This window comes from Monodon monoceros, unplaced genomic scaffold (genome assembly GCF_005190385.1).
Source record: "Monodon monoceros isolate NGI ecotype Baffin Bay Population unplaced genomic scaffold, NGI_Narwhal_1 Super_Scaffold_7, whole genome shotgun sequence".
NCBI classification, from domain to species: domain Eukaryota; kingdom Metazoa; phylum Chordata; class Mammalia; order Artiodactyla; family Monodontidae; genus Monodon; species Monodon monoceros.
The window spans coordinates 12,959,382-12,974,401 of record NW_021703784.1 but is presented as its reverse complement, the minus strand read 5'-3'; the positions used below and the strand labels follow the sequence as shown (position 1 = coordinate 12,974,401).

Below are 15,020 nucleotides of genomic sequence, written 5' to 3'. Positions count from 1 at the left end.
CTAATTTCTCTGGGCCTCAGTTTCTCATAATACAAGGGATTGACTAGATGACCTCCAAGGTCATACACAAGTTTTAAAGTTCCGAATTTCTAGGTCTAACCTGAATCCTTCTTGCCATATTTGAAGCCAACAGAGACTGTATACTTGGTAATAAGTGAGCAGCATTGGGTAGAGGGCTGCATTTTGTTAGTCTCTTATGGTGCGAGAGCTTTGGTGGGATTGTATTCTAATTAAATATATATATTTTTTATTTTATTTTATTATTTTGCGGTACGCGGGCCTCTCACTGTCGTGGCCTCTCCCGTTGCGGAGCACGGGCTCCGGACGCGCAGGCTCAGCGGCCATGGCTCACGGGCCCAGCCGCTCCGCGGCACGTGGGATCTTCCCAGACCGGGGCACGAACCCGTGTCCCCTGCATCGGCAGGCGGACTCTCAACCACCGCGCCACCGGGGAAGCCCCCTAATTAAATATGCCATGGGATGCGTCTGCCTTTGAAATCGCGGCCAGCACCTTGCGGGTGGCTCTCCTTTGCGTTCTTATCTGCAGCTTGCCTGTAAATTGCAGGGCTGAGCCCGGCTGGAAACCTCCCCCGAGGCTGTATGGGATCTACAGGTCTAAATGGATCGCCCAAAGGGCAAAGGAACATCTCAGGGCTCTAAGCTTGCCCTTCTGACCCCACTTCCCAGAGCCTATTATGGTATCCCAAGCAGGGTCCCGGAATAGGATCGGCCCCATTTTGGGGGCTGCTCTTCATCCTGTCTGCTCTCTGAGAGCTGGGGAGAGTGTGTGCTTTTTCTCCATGTTAATAAAACCCAAAATGAGTCTTCATTAAGGGCTCCGTTAAGAAGCCACTGTTGGGGCTTCCCTGGTGGCGCAGTGGTTGAGAGTCCGCCTGCCGATTCAGGGGACACGGGTTCGTGCCCCGGTCCGGGAAGATCCCACATGCACAGAGCGGCTGGGCCCGTGAGCCATGGCCGCTGAGCCTGCGCGTCCGGAGCCTGTGCTCCGCAACGGGAGAGGCCACAACAGTGAGGAAAAAAAAAAAAAAAGAAGCCACTGTTATTCTTGGCACTAATTAGCGTTCTGCTCACCACTAAATTGCCACACTGGTGTTTTCCCGGGGCTTTGCAGAGCCCGTTCCTGATGCTGAGAGCTGCTCTTAAGATGGACCTCAACTTACAGAGCCTCAGAGATGGAAGATCTAGTCCCTCACTAGTTCACCTCATCCATTCCCCTGTCTCCGGACGATTGCTTGTTCTATTCCTGAGCCTGTCTCGGCAGCCTGTTTAAGGAGTTAGTGGATCTAGGTGGAAGTTCTTCCTCTTGTCTAACTGCCCTCTTTTGATGCAATGTAAGCCGATTTGAACCCTTCACTAGGATAGTGAAGAGCATCCTTCTCTCTAAGAACACACTTTGCTGTCTTTCTCCTTCTGAGTTCATGTCCTAGATTCAATTTGAGAAGTGATGAAACCCTGCCTCCTTCCTGTATCCCTGTGATAGGACCCATCCCTAGACAAAGTAGTTACGTAGGGTAAGTTCGTCTCTTAGGTTCCTGCCCATCTCCACCAATTCATGCCCTCCTTCTCTATCTCCCCAATGCCCAGCTTCACCTTTGTTCTTTCCAGGCTTCAGGACCTTATCCAGGACCTGTGGCTGCTTGACCCCTTCCTTCTGAAGAATCAACTAACATAATAAATGAATACTATGTGCCGTGCCAAGCACTGTGCTGGGTCGTCTATCTCAGTTAGCCAGAATCCCAGTCCCACGGGAGGGCAGGGGGCATTACTGGTACCATTTTGTAAAGGAAATAAACCCAAGCCTCAAAGGGGTTCAGCTCCTTGGTCACGCAGTGGTCAAAGGTAAAGCCAGAATCAAACCCAGGACTCCTGACTCCAATGTCACCAAACCATTCTTGTCTTCTTACCCCTTCAGGGCTAAAGGTAGTAATCAACTAACGCAAGAAAGGACTCAGATCCACTTCTGGTGGCTGCTGCTTATGTGACAAGAAAATTAGTTGAAGTTCTTTTCTCACAAAGTCAGAACTTTTACATTCAACGTAATCCACTTGGAAAGTCTGATACATATTCCAATCATGTCCCACTGTCAACACACCTTCGCAACTCCCCTTGGGAAGTCTGTGGCATATGGTTTTGAATATTGGTGAGTGTTTATCTTGGGGTGACCTGGATCTTTGGAAATACCCCAAAGTCATTTGGATTCAAGACTGGAGAATAGGTGAGGCACTAAAGTAGGTGATTGTTCTTTGGATCAAAAAACCTTTGAAAACAGTTCTCAGTGAAGTGTAGTGTCAACACTCACTGTTCCACAGGCCCCAGCTTTTGGGTGGTACAGAGATTTCTCAAATGTTTCAGAATCTAGACATGTGAAATAAAGCTTGATTGGTTATTTGAAGGGAGAGAGGGTTGGGGGAAAGGAGGGCACTGATGTTTGAAACCAAATGATCCATGATCTTTTCTCATGATTTGGAGCCTCTTTTTGGCCAGGGGAGCTGGAGTTCTCCTGGCAAATACGTGGGCTCTCTGGTCTTGGCTTAGCCGGGGCAAAGCAGCTCATTGATTATCATTTTCTTGCCAAAGGTGTTGCTCAGTCTGACTTTATCTGGAAGACACAATAATGAGACAGCTCTCTCTTCTATCACAAGAATGCAGCTCAAACTTTACAACACAATTACTTGTATTCTTGTGGAACTCTGTTTCTTTGCGTTAGCTGAACTCTTCAGCCATCATTCTCACTGTTAATCATCTCTTTCAATGAATGGGATCTTTTTTACCTTTTTCAATATTTTCAGTGGACTTGGGGAGGAGGGGGGAGGGGGCTGGACAACTGTTCTGCCAGCAACTCTTCTGGCAAAGTCCTGCTTATCCTCCTTTCTTTAAGCCTGGTGAATCTGTGTAACATACCACTGCCTTGGACATTATCTCACTTTCACACACTTCTTTGAGCCTCTCAAGTGTCCCCTTTGCAAGATCTCCATGACTTTGGCTCAGTTTGGCCTTGATTTTCAGGCTTCAAGCCTACCCACTCACTCAGCACACTCTTCCTGGCTCCGTCAGGCTGGGGCCTTGGTGGAGGCAGGAAAGGTGTGCTGGCTGACGTGGAGGAGTTGCTGCTGTGGGCGGATACATGTCAACCTCTCCTCCTTTGCTTTCAAGGAAAACCCATCTGGTAAAGTTATTGTCATATGAAGTATGTACAATATAATAGGGGCCCCTGGAGTTAGACAGGCCTCTGTCATTTTAGACAAGCTCGATGAAAACTTTGGGAAATCACTCCACCTCTATGAGCTTCAGTTTTGTCATCTGTGGTGTGGGAATAACAATAACTACATTCTGGGAGGTGGTGAGGACCAAGTGAGATGATTCATACTAAGAGCTTGGCTCGTGACTGGTGCACAGTAGGAGGTCAAAAACGAAAGCCATTTTTATGATTACCACGATGGTCATCACTACAGCTCCAGCGGGCTGTGGGCTGGCGCTGCTTTTGGCCCAGTGAACTAATTGATCACAGAGGGGAGGGGAGAGGAGGTCAATGGGATCTGTCCATGGTTCTGATTCATTTAGCCAAGAAGCCATTTTGATTGATCTAATAAACATCAGTGATAACCTTTTTTCTTCTTTCCTTCCTTCCTTCCTTCCTTCCTTCCTTCCCTCCTTCCTTCCTTCTTTCCTCCCTCCCTCCCTCCCTCCCTCCCTCCCTCCTTCTCCCCTCCCTCCCTCCCTCCCTTCCTTCCTTCCTCCCTTCCCTGCGCGGCATAGCTTGTGGGATCTTAGTTCCCTGACTAGGATTGAACCCTGGGCCTTGGGCAGTGAAAGCGCCAAGGCTTAACCATTGGACCACCAGGGAATTCCCAGTGATCACCTTCTTTGTGTCAGGTACTTTCCTAGGCACCAGAATGTTCAGACAAAGGGAATGCCTCTTGTCTAGACTCCAAGACAGTCTCACGTGTACATAGGTAAGCGTGTGCATGACATGCCCGTCTCATGTGCATGCATATGTGCAGGTATTTTAAAAAACACTTGGGTGTGTAATGTGAGTGTAGTCTGTGCCTGTGTGTCTTGGGGGGAGGACGAGTGGGTTGGGGCTGAAACCTAGGAGAGGTTTGACTGTCATGCAGCTCACCTGGGCACATAGCTGGTAAGAAGGGCTCAGCGTGGCCATGATGAGAGGACAACTTCCTAGAACTTCCTGGAGAGATTGAAAGGTACACTGGGCCCTGCCCCTCTCCCCCTCCTGGTCACCAGAGCAGTGCAAATCTGAGGCCAGAGCGGAGCCGCTCTCCTGCCGGGCACTCCAAACTAATTTTCTGGTGCGTTATACACTTTGCCTTCTGAGCGATCAATGGCCTTAAATGCTGTTTGGTTCCTGCAGCCAAATCCAAGAGAAATAAGACATAATCCATCTGGCTGATGTGGCCAGAGCAGGGAGGGAAGGAGGGAGAAAGAGGGAGGCTTGAGCTGCCCTGGGGATCTCTGCTGGGCTCAGGGCGGGGGACCTGGAGGGACCTGCCAGCTTTTGAGGTAATGGGCCTTTAAGAGATATTGATGGCTGGTTAATCACAGCCCCATTTGTCTCAATGCATCCTTCCCACAGAGCTGCCACTCCCACAGGAGCTGAGCTCTAGCGGGGAAAGGCTGGGATAAGGCTCAGGGTTCAAGCAACCTGGTGCTTGGTGTGGATGTCCTCCAATCCTGGATGGAAGGATCTGGCTTGGGTCTCAGTGTGGAGTTCGATTTTTGGGCATAATTCCCTAGAAGCCCTGAGATGGCACTGGGCAGGGTATCCTGGGGGGCAGGGATGTGGGGTCCCAGATTAGGCTTGGGGCTGCTTGGAGGAACCCACACCTGGCTCAGGAGAGGATAGCATGAGCCCTGCCGGCCCCTCCCTGGGGCTGAGCCTGGCAGACGGTGGGATGCCAGGAGGTGCCTTGGGGGATAAAGGAAGTCGACTTGTTCTTCCGCTTCAGGTTATCCCCCACAGGAAGAGGGCAAACAGAATCACCCTCCTTCAGAGCACCTGCTCCCACAGGTGAGACTGCTAGAAGGATAAACAGTGAGCACCTCAGGTGCCCCTGCTTCTTCTGACAGCCTGGCCAGGAGGACTGCCTCCCAAGGACCCCTACACATCTCCCCCACCCTCTGGCCTGTGTTCCACTCAGAAGAATGAGTTGGAAGAGTTGGGTGCTCAGCCCAGGGCTCAGTTTCCCCAACTCTTTCTAGAAATAGTCACCGTCTAGAGACGGGTAGGTGGAAGACACAGACCTCTGCTGGATCCAGGGGCTTGGGCCATTCCCATTCCCCAGAAGGAAGGAGGAGTGACGTCCGTGGTATGAAATCAATCAGGCAGTAGCCTGGTGAGATGTGGAGGAAACAGGAACACATCTTCCCAAAAGGTTGTTTGGGAGTGTTTCCCGGGAAAAGGCATGTAGGCAGACGGGGAGGGGATGGAGGTGGGAGGTGGCAGCTCTCCTGTCCTGCCCTGCACCTGGCTCTGGGGAATGCGACCCACCCTAACTGCCTGGCTGCATCTCCAAGCACTGTCACTTGCCTAGGTTGCTGCTGGTACCACACCTGAGACACAGGTGACACCTCAGGATAGGGAGGGCAGCAGGACCAATAAGAGGGCCACCCAGGTGCCAGTGCAGAGGAGCTCAGGCAGGGGACAGGGAGCCTAGGGTGGGTACAGCCCCCATACAGAGGGGGCCTCAAGATGGGCTGTTAGGGGCTAACTTGGTGGCTGATGAAAGGGAGGAGAGAAGCTGAGCTCAGCATTTGCTTGGGCCAATGGGGGCTTGGGCCTTCACAACCAAGGCCCGGGGCTCCCATCCAAGGCCTGGTCATATCCGACCCTGCTTAGCTAGAGCACTGCCCCTGCTTCTTTGGTCCAGGACAAGTCAGCCTTCAGCTGCTGCAGCAGTGAAAATCCAGCCGTGGCAGCAGCTCTCTGATAAGGGCGGGGCCCGTGCACTTCTCCGATGGGTAATTATGCTTAGAGCATGTTTTACGGAGATGCAGGGCTTGTCTGACAAGGCTCACGCTTGTTCCTGCTGTCGAGGCAACTGGGAAGCTGAGCGGAGAGGCCAGGGGCTGAAGGTGACGTTGCTGCTTGGGGAACCCATCGCGGATAATGAGATGCTGATCCCAAGGGGCACTCATCCAATTGGGCCTCCTGTCCCTCCCCTGGCCCAGGAAGGACCCCTCGAAACAGAGGGAGCTGGGGATGTCACATACTCTGGTTTTTATAACAATTTATTGTTAATTATTTTAATAGCAGAGGTACCTAATATTTATGTAGTGTTTTGTATTTTTCAAAGCATTTTCACATTTGATTCTCACCATAATCCTTTGATGTAGGGACAGAACTTTAGTCCCATTTGAATGGTGAAAAAGGGAGACCCAAGAACATTAGGTGGCTCTGTCAAGATAGCAGGGTGGAGCCTGGTCCGCAGCCAGGTCCTGAGCCTGGTTTCCTGAGCCTGGTTTCCTGACTCGCTGTTCGGGGAGACTTCTCTGTCCCCAAGTTGGGCAATCCCTCCCATGGAGTCCCCAGCCCCGTGTCACTCCAGAGGCCCTGTGTGTGTGAGGCCCAGGTGGTCATTGAGAGGAGGGAGAAAGGGCAGCTCACCTTCCCTTTCCTGAGGGGTCCCTGTATTGGGATGCTCCTGCAGCAGGACAGGCATTCACAGGAGGTGGAGTGAGGCTGACTTGAAGGCACAGGTGTTGAGAGAGTGAGACAGCCTGGTGAGTGTATCCACAGACACCATTCCTGCATCCTAGGAGGCTGCGACACTGATTGCCGTCTGTGTGTGGGTCTGCTTTAAAAGACACTGCATGACAAGCAGTCCTTTCTGTGTGCCGCACACATGAAGATGGTGCCAATGAACACCCTGTGGATTCTGTACTGAAAAACTGAGAACCTAGAAAAGATGACATGTGGTTCAGTAGGGCTGGGGTCAACCAGGGAAGGCTTCCTGATGGAGGCAATTCTGAGAAGAGCCTGGAAAGAAGGAGAGGACAGGTGCCATTCGAGGGGAAGCAGAGGCTCTGGGGCAAAGGGGTGAAAGCATGTTTGGGATTGGGAGCATGTTAGCTTGGATGGCTGTGGTTTGGGGGACTTAGGGTGGGTGAGGGGCCTGGGGTTGCTGACGGTGGAGCTGGCAGGTCAGATGTGAATTTGATAAGCCAGAAATTAAGGAGCCTCTGGGGATGGTTAGTAGGGAAGAAATACGATCAAAACAGTGTGAAATGCTTTGCAAGGCTTTGTGTAGAATGAGGAGCGGATGGAGAGACTGAGGACAGGTGTGGGTGGATGAACACCCGGGAATTAACAGCAGTCCTCTATGACCTGGAATTCCGGGTGCTGGCTACGGAACCTGGGGTTCTCTGGACAGCTGTGGTACTTTAGGACCCTCAGCACATTCTGACCCAGCCCTGCTGCCCGGATGGGTGTCTCCCACAGCCCATTGCCCCGCCCCATGGCGCCTTCCTCCACCCAGCCAGTACCCAGCCTTCCCTCTACAGGATGCCATTTCGGTGCTGGATTCGGCCTCAGGCTCCAAGACAAATCTTGGTGCTCTGGGAAGCTGCCCTCCTGCTCCTTCTGCTTCCCTTTGGGGTGACTGATGGCTGCGGTGGGTGGGTGAGGAGGCTGCCTCCTCCCACACTGCTTCAGATGGTGGAAGTGGTTGGGAAGCAGGGTTCCAGGGTAGCCAAAGACGAGTGGCAGGGAGGACAGGCCAGAGAGATGACCGGGGATGCTCCGAAGCATGGTTCTAGATGGAGTAGCTTGTGCCAGGGGCCAGGAGATGGTTGCAAAGTACCAAACAGTTAGCCTAATATTGGATTCTTCTGAGTAGGAAGAAGGTAACATTTTGCCACCTAATTTCTTGGTTTCTCAAGGCTACCCTGGACTATGGCCCTGAAAGACCCTTGATGGCTGGGGAGCGAGGGCCTACCATTGTGTTCAAGGGGAAGCCGAAGCTCAGGGAAGAGGGAGGTGGTTTATCCCCCAAAGGGAGCGCTCTGTGAGCCCCACTGCAAGGTGGGAGTCCCACTCTCTCAACATTTGCCCTTCCCTCTGGGAACCCACAGTGTGAGTTTCAGAGGGAGTTTTTTCTCTCTCTGTCTCTCTCTACCAGGTCTTCCTGGGGAATTTTAAAGGGACCAATCCTCTTCTGAAGATTGGGGTTGTGGGGAACCCAGGAGCTATAGGCATCTGTAAAACCAATTTAAAAATCAGTCTAGCCAACCAGACCCCAAAGGAACCAAGGGAGCTATAGAGTAACTCAAAAGCAGACACTAATGGAGGAGAAAAGACATGTAGTTACATATTCATCAGCTTTTAAATATTCATGAAGATTGTAAAGCAGATTAATTTCCATGCCTCATTTCTCCCATGGTTCCTGCTGTCCATATTTTACCATAGCAGCAGAAGAGAAAGGAGCCATGGATCTCTTGGCCACTGCCCTGACCCACACTTAAGGAGCGGTGTGCGCGTGTGTGTGTGTGATGGGTGGGGGACAGGAGGGGTGGTCACTATGGAGGTGAAGGTGTTCATCTCCTGAGGGACAGGTCTCTTTGGCAAAGTCAGGACGATGTGAGGACAGCAGGATACGGCAGCACGACAGTGTAGGGAGGGCCGGGAAGCATCTAAGGGAGAGGGAGACGTCTGGAGCGGAGAGGGCTCTGGGGGCATCGAGATAATTGCTGGCCTCCCCGGGGTGAGGAGAGGAAAGGACCTTCACCAGAGTCAGCAAGAATTTCATCTCCACTCCCCTAAACTAACTGTCTGAGATGAATGATTGAGTGGGGTGAGAGAGCAGGGGAGAGGCCATGCAGAGGGGGAGCGAGGAAGGTGCGGACAAATCTCAAGGACAAAGAGACGGAGGGCACCCAGGGGAGGAAGAAACAGGGGCAGCAGATAAAAGCAGTAAGGATGGAGGTTAGCTACCTGGAATGATTTTCAGATCCCAGGGCTCTTGGACCTTCTCTCTATCGGGAGTGGGAGAAATGTTCCCCTGAGTCACACACCAGCTGTGAGGCAGAGTGACGGCAGCCTGAGACCAGAGATGCACCGGGGATTGCTTGGAGAGCACAGCCAGCAAGAGCTGGGAGACTCAGTGTCAGACGTGGGGTATCAAGGCGAGCCATCGTAGAGCCAAGGGGAGCAAATATCGCGGTCCAGAGTCATGAATGAGAGCCAGGGAGCCTGTGAAGTCGCCGATGACAGGCCCCGGGGGACAGAGGTGCTGATACAGCTTCCTCTTGAAGGTCTGGATGGCGGTTCCTGGGCAATGAGGTGATCTGACAGCTCTTAGTGGTTTGGACCAACTTTCTTGGACTAAGAGGAGGGATGAGCTGGCCTCTGAAGGTCCCATCCTGGTTTGCCAGCTCCTGCCCCCTTGTGTGGAGGCAGAGGGGTGTCCGGGGAGGAGGATTCTCAAGGTGCTCTCTGGTGACCCAGGGTGTCACCAGGAAAGACCTCACCAGTGGGTTATTTCCCCAGCTTCATCCCCTCCGTTCTGTCTTGGATCTCTCCACTGAATTCCTAACTAGTGTCCAGCTGCCCACTGGATACCTCCACGTGGGTGTCTAGGAGACATTTCAAACCTAACAGGTCCACCGTCAAGGTGATCTCCCCCACCTCCCACCTACAGACTCAGTTGACCTGCAACCTTCCCTGCATGGGTCAATGGCACCTCCATCCTTCCAGCTGCTCAGGCCAAAAAACTCAGGGCTCATCCTTGACTCCTCTCTCTTTCAGCCTTTTGACATAGCATTCAGAATCTTCTGAATTCATTTCTCACCATGTCTGTGGCCGCCACCCAGGTCCAAGGTCTCACCTTCTCTTGTCTCAGTTATTACAGTAACTGTCTGCTCTCCTTCTGTGGCCTCTAAGGCTCGCCACGGTCTAGCCCCTCCCCTTGGTTTCTGACTGTGTCTCTTTCTCATTCAATCCCGCATGGCTACACTGGTCTCCCTGCTGTTCCCTGAGCAAGCCAGACCTGCTCCCACTTCAGCGTCCTTGTGTCTGTGGCTCATTCATTCCCTTCCTTCAGGACTAGGCTCAGTTTACTTATGCAGTGAGGTGTTCCCTGAGCCCCTTATTTAAAATACTGCTCCCTTCCACAGCTCTCTTTCTCTCTCTCTCTCTCTCTCTCTCTCTCTCGTACTGCTCTATTTTTTCCCCCACAGCACTTTTCACCTTCTAACACGCTATACAATTTTTTATTATGTTTATTATTTCTTGTCTGCCCCACCGACTGGCATATCAGCTCCGTAAAGGCAGAGATTCTGTCCATTTAATTCAGCGCTTTATACCCAGCGCCTAGAGCAGGGCCTCACACACTGGAAATCTCATTGGAGATTTCCCCAATAAATATTTAGTGCATGGGAAGCCTTCCCTTCGGCCCATAGATTAACAGCTATGGTAATTGCCCACTTGATGAAAACAACTGGAAACTGGACAAAAGGTATGAAACAACAACTTTCAGACAGTGGGGAACAGTTAGCAGAGGTTGGTGGTCCCTGAGAGAAGGGAAACAGCCCCACTACCTCATCAGTTTACTGCCTGGAGAAAGTTTCCAGGCCAAGGCAAAGGAGGGGGGGAATCCCTGACAGAGTCTGGGGGTTGAGTTGATAAGACAGGGATTGAGGCTGAGGAGGTTAGGATCTGTGATGAAGAATTCTGGAGAGAAGGGAGTTGCACATGGAAATTTCCAGAAATCTGTAGAAGGGGCCTCAAAACTTTGGCTGAACATTGATTTGCAAACAATTGGGGTGAAACACCATAATTAAGGAAAGAACTGCTGGAAAGCATAAGACCGAACAATTCCTGGAGCTCACACAGGGCTGGGAATGGTTCAGATTCCCACCGGCGAGAGTGGAGAGAGCTTGTAGTATGTGATGCGTTGGATACAGTCCTCAGAAGGATGTTACCTTAGCCTGAGACCAAAAGCTGCCCTGGACCCATTCTAATGGAGCTTAAAAACAAGACTTAAAAGGGTCACAGTGACTCCAAATAACTGTGAGGGAGAACAAAGTCCAGCACTCTTTAAAGGAATACAACAAAATCTAGAACCCGATGGAAAATTCACAATATTGGTCATCAAATAAAAAATTAACAGCCATGCAAAGAAGCAGAAAAGTAGGATCTATAACCAGAGGAAAAATCAATCCACAGAAACAGACCCCTAAATGAGAAAGATGATGGAATTAGCAGACAAGGATGCTAAAGCAGTGGTTATAAATATGCACCATATGCTCAGAAATGTAGAGGAAAACGTGAACATGATGAGGAGAGAAATGGAAGATTTTTAGAATATGAATTTACAAAGATGAAAATAAAATATCTGAAATGAAAAATACTGTTGAACAAATAAATGATTTTATTTCTGCTGCTGCCATTACCAGAACCACATGGGGGCGGGGGTGGGCATTTTTTCCTTTAAAACTTATTCTCCCAGTAGCCAGCACTTGCCCCTTCTGTGAGAGCACTACATTTGGTTTCTCAGTTGCCCAGGACTCTGGAGAAACAAGCTTCCTTTGTATTTGGTCCCCAAATGCAACCTGGATTTCAGGTAGCGAATAATGGCTCTTCTGAGTCTTGTTTCAGCTGGTGTTTCCTGAACCCCCCTGTGCCTTCTGATCCGAGCACTTCACCTCCTGTCCTTAGTGAACCCTCCTCTCCCTCAGCCTCCCTTTATCCGACAGGTAGGTTTGGAGCTCTTGATGGGACAATGACTCTGCCCTATGGAGCTCCAAGTCTAGCCAGGTAGGTACAATGCAAGGAAGAAAATGACAAGGCTTGTGAGACCAGTGTGGATAAAGTACTTAGGGAGAGAGAAAACTTCATTTGGAGGTCAGGGAAGGCTTCATGGAAGAGGTGGCATTTCTGCTGCATTTTGAAGGATGGGTAAGGTTTGGGCTGCTGGGAATGAAGGGACAGGCATTCAAGGCAAAGTTGGGGGTCATCTTGAATTCCCTCACTCTTGTGTTCCCTTTCTGAACCCGCAAGCTCTCCCCTTCTCTCAGGGTTCTCGTCAACTCTTGGATGGGGCTTTGCTGTCAGAAGTGAGTCCTGCAGGCTCCAGGCCCCCAGGTTCTTCCCAGCAAACCAGCGACACCTGTGGGGGCAACCTCAGGTCTCAATCACCCTTCACCTCCTTGGGCTCCAAACAGATGGAACAGGACCCTGGACGGGTAGTTTGCGGTAAGAGTGTTTCCAGGACAGGTTCAGTGCCCAGCCTGAGGGAGCAGGTTTGAGCCAAGACTGAATGACTCAGTCTCTCCGGCTCTCAGCCGCCTTTCAGCGGCTCCCCGATGCCCAGGTCAGCACTGCTGCAAGCATTGCGGTGAGGCGCCCCTACCTGGTTTGGGCCCTCTGAGCACCTCATTTCTCATCTTCCTCTCATTTCATCTTACCTCTCCCCTCCTTGACTCTCTCCCCATCCTCCACGTTGGGTGCAATATGATCAGCTCCTAAAAAGGGCACAGTTTTTCATGGGCTGCTTCCCACATACCACCTGACCCTCAAGGTCACTCTAGGGCATGGTGGGCACGTGCAAACAAGCAGGGCTTGGGGAGTGGTGCAGGTGCCCCTCCTCCAGGCAGGGCTGGTAGAGATAAGGAAGAGCCTGTTAGTAACAATGAGGTCACTGCCCAAAGCCCGAGGTGAGAGGACCGGGAGAGGGGGCTCTGCAAGGTGGGAGATATGAACAAGGTAAGTGGGGAGCTTCGAGGGGACGTGTGTGCCCCTCCTCGCCTCCCACCTTCCCGGGTCTGCCACCTTCCCTGGAGTGGCTTCCACTCGTCAGCCAGGCCGGATGTTCCTCCTCCACACCAGGGTGGAGAGGTGTGTCCCTGGTGTGGCTGCCGGGGAGTCTGGGTGGGTTCTCCGCACCCCCCCCCCACCCTGAAGCCTCAAGCCCAGGGGCAGTGCTGAGCCCAGTCTGGGGAACCCTTAGAAGAGGGCACTGCAGCAGGGCAGCTCTGAGTCCTGACTTTGGTGCCAGATGGAGCCGGGCCTGAATTCCATCTCCACTCTCAGACAGGTTACTTAACCTCTACTCCTCAGTTTCCTTATCTTCTCTGTAGAATGGAGATAATTGCACTCCCGCCTGCCAACCAGGGGCCTGCTGGGCACTGAGTAAATGCAGGTGTTATGATATTTCTGTTGTTGACGGACTTGCTGAGAGGATGGAGGCTGGACCCCTGCAGCCCTGTGCTGGCTCCCCACTCCAGCTCCCTTGCGTCTTGTTCCAGATCCTGTCTGACAGCACCCGGAGGGACCCATTGCATCCTTAACTGCAATTTTCTTGCTTGGCAAAGCCATCAGCACCTAACGTCCCATGTCATTGCCGGTTCTCAGCCTGCGGACACGTCGCTCCTGGGGGCTGCTCAGCCACCCAGGATCACTCCATCTGGTCAGGAACGGCCATGGTGGTGGGGATGGGGGCAGGGCCAGGACTTTCCAGTGATGCACTGGTGACTATTTGCTTAATTAATAATTAAATTAATAATTAATTAATAATTTAATATCAGAGGACAAAGGCCTCTGTGACTCTTTCTCTGGTCCTTTCTACCACTTTGGCCCTTCAGCTCTTCCCCTTTTAGAAACCACAGAGGTACCTCTGATCTCCTACACCAGAGCCTCACCCATCTCCTCACCCAAGGGCAGGCCCTTAGACCCAGGGAGAAACTGAGGTGCCCCCTACCCCCAGCCCCACCTTAGCTGGACTCTGATGCCTGTGTGGGGTTTTTAAGGTAGAGCCCAGCAAGAAGTCAGGGCTGGGGCAGATGAGACTGGAGGAAGATTCAGAACCCCGTGGAGACTGGGATCAAGGGAGGGCTTATCCCAGGTGCCCAAGTTCCCATTCCCGGGGTCTCAAGACAGGGTCCCTGCCCTGGGCTAGCACCTGTGGTGGTCCCCTCCCTGCCCCAGCACCCAAGGAGCATCCAGGGCACAGGAACAGCTTCCTCAGGAGTTTATGTGCAAGACTGGTCTGAGGGTGGCTTCGGCTGCCTCCCAGGATGGGGCAGAGAGTAAGTGGGCAGCTCTGCCCGCTTGCCCAGTTCAGGACAACCGACTTTATATTCAAAGGAAGCCCAGGGCCTCCCCACCTTTGAGAAAGAGCTTGGAAAGAGACCAGGGAAGGAGGAGCCTCCCAGCTGCCATCCTTGCCCCCGCCCCCCAAGCCCTCCTGGCCACGTTCCTGCCAGCACCACCCCTCCCAGGCTCCAGGGGATGTTTCTCTTTTACCTTGAGCCTAGGAAGAGACACAAACCCCTTTGCTGTTTCCTCTCAGCATTGCTGGGATCCGCTGGAATTTTCACAAAGGACTTGCATAAATACTACGGGAGAACAAAACGGAAGTAATTACAGAAAATACAAACAGCATGAAAACAGTCAAGCTTCTAAAGTACAGGTTTCCCAGTCTCAGATAACCACCCTGGAGCTCAAGACGCTGGCCTGCCTTCCCACAGGCCTCAGGCCAGACTCCAGCCCTCGCAGACTGGCCTGCCGCTGCACAACTTGGCTCCCGCGGGGCCAGGGGCCAGGGCCCAGGCCGGGTCCCCCGCTCCTCAGTTTCCCACTTGAGGATTTGCCTCAGCCATAGCTTTGGTGTCTGACCCACTGAAACACTCACCACCTGGCTTCAAGTGGAGGCTTCACCCTCTTGAGGGACCTGCTGACACAGGTAAGCCCCCAGCCCCACCTCCAGGCCCATCCACCGCACATCCACTACCCGAGCACATTCTCCCTGTGGAGTTACTGTCCGGCTCTCCACGGTCCCTGACCTGATCTGTTCACACACAGTGGAGGGCACAGAGCAGCCTTTGTTCAGTGTGACCGACACCTGGCCTGAGGTTGACCGGACTAGAACAGGCACCTGACCCAAGCTGGGATGGTCAGAATTCTGTCTCTGGGGTACTGGAATTGGGGCCTAGAGACCATCTCTTCATGCTCTTCTTTACTAGGGTTAGCCATGTAGGCCTGGGAG

General features: G+C 52.3%; 1 pseudogene; it reads right to left on the bottom strand.

The window, feature by feature from the left end:
* Positions 1-6,137, bottom strand: part of LOC114886870 — an 82,474-nt pseudogene extending 76,337 nt beyond the window's left edge.
* Positions 6,138-15,020: the final 8,883 nt, after the last annotated feature.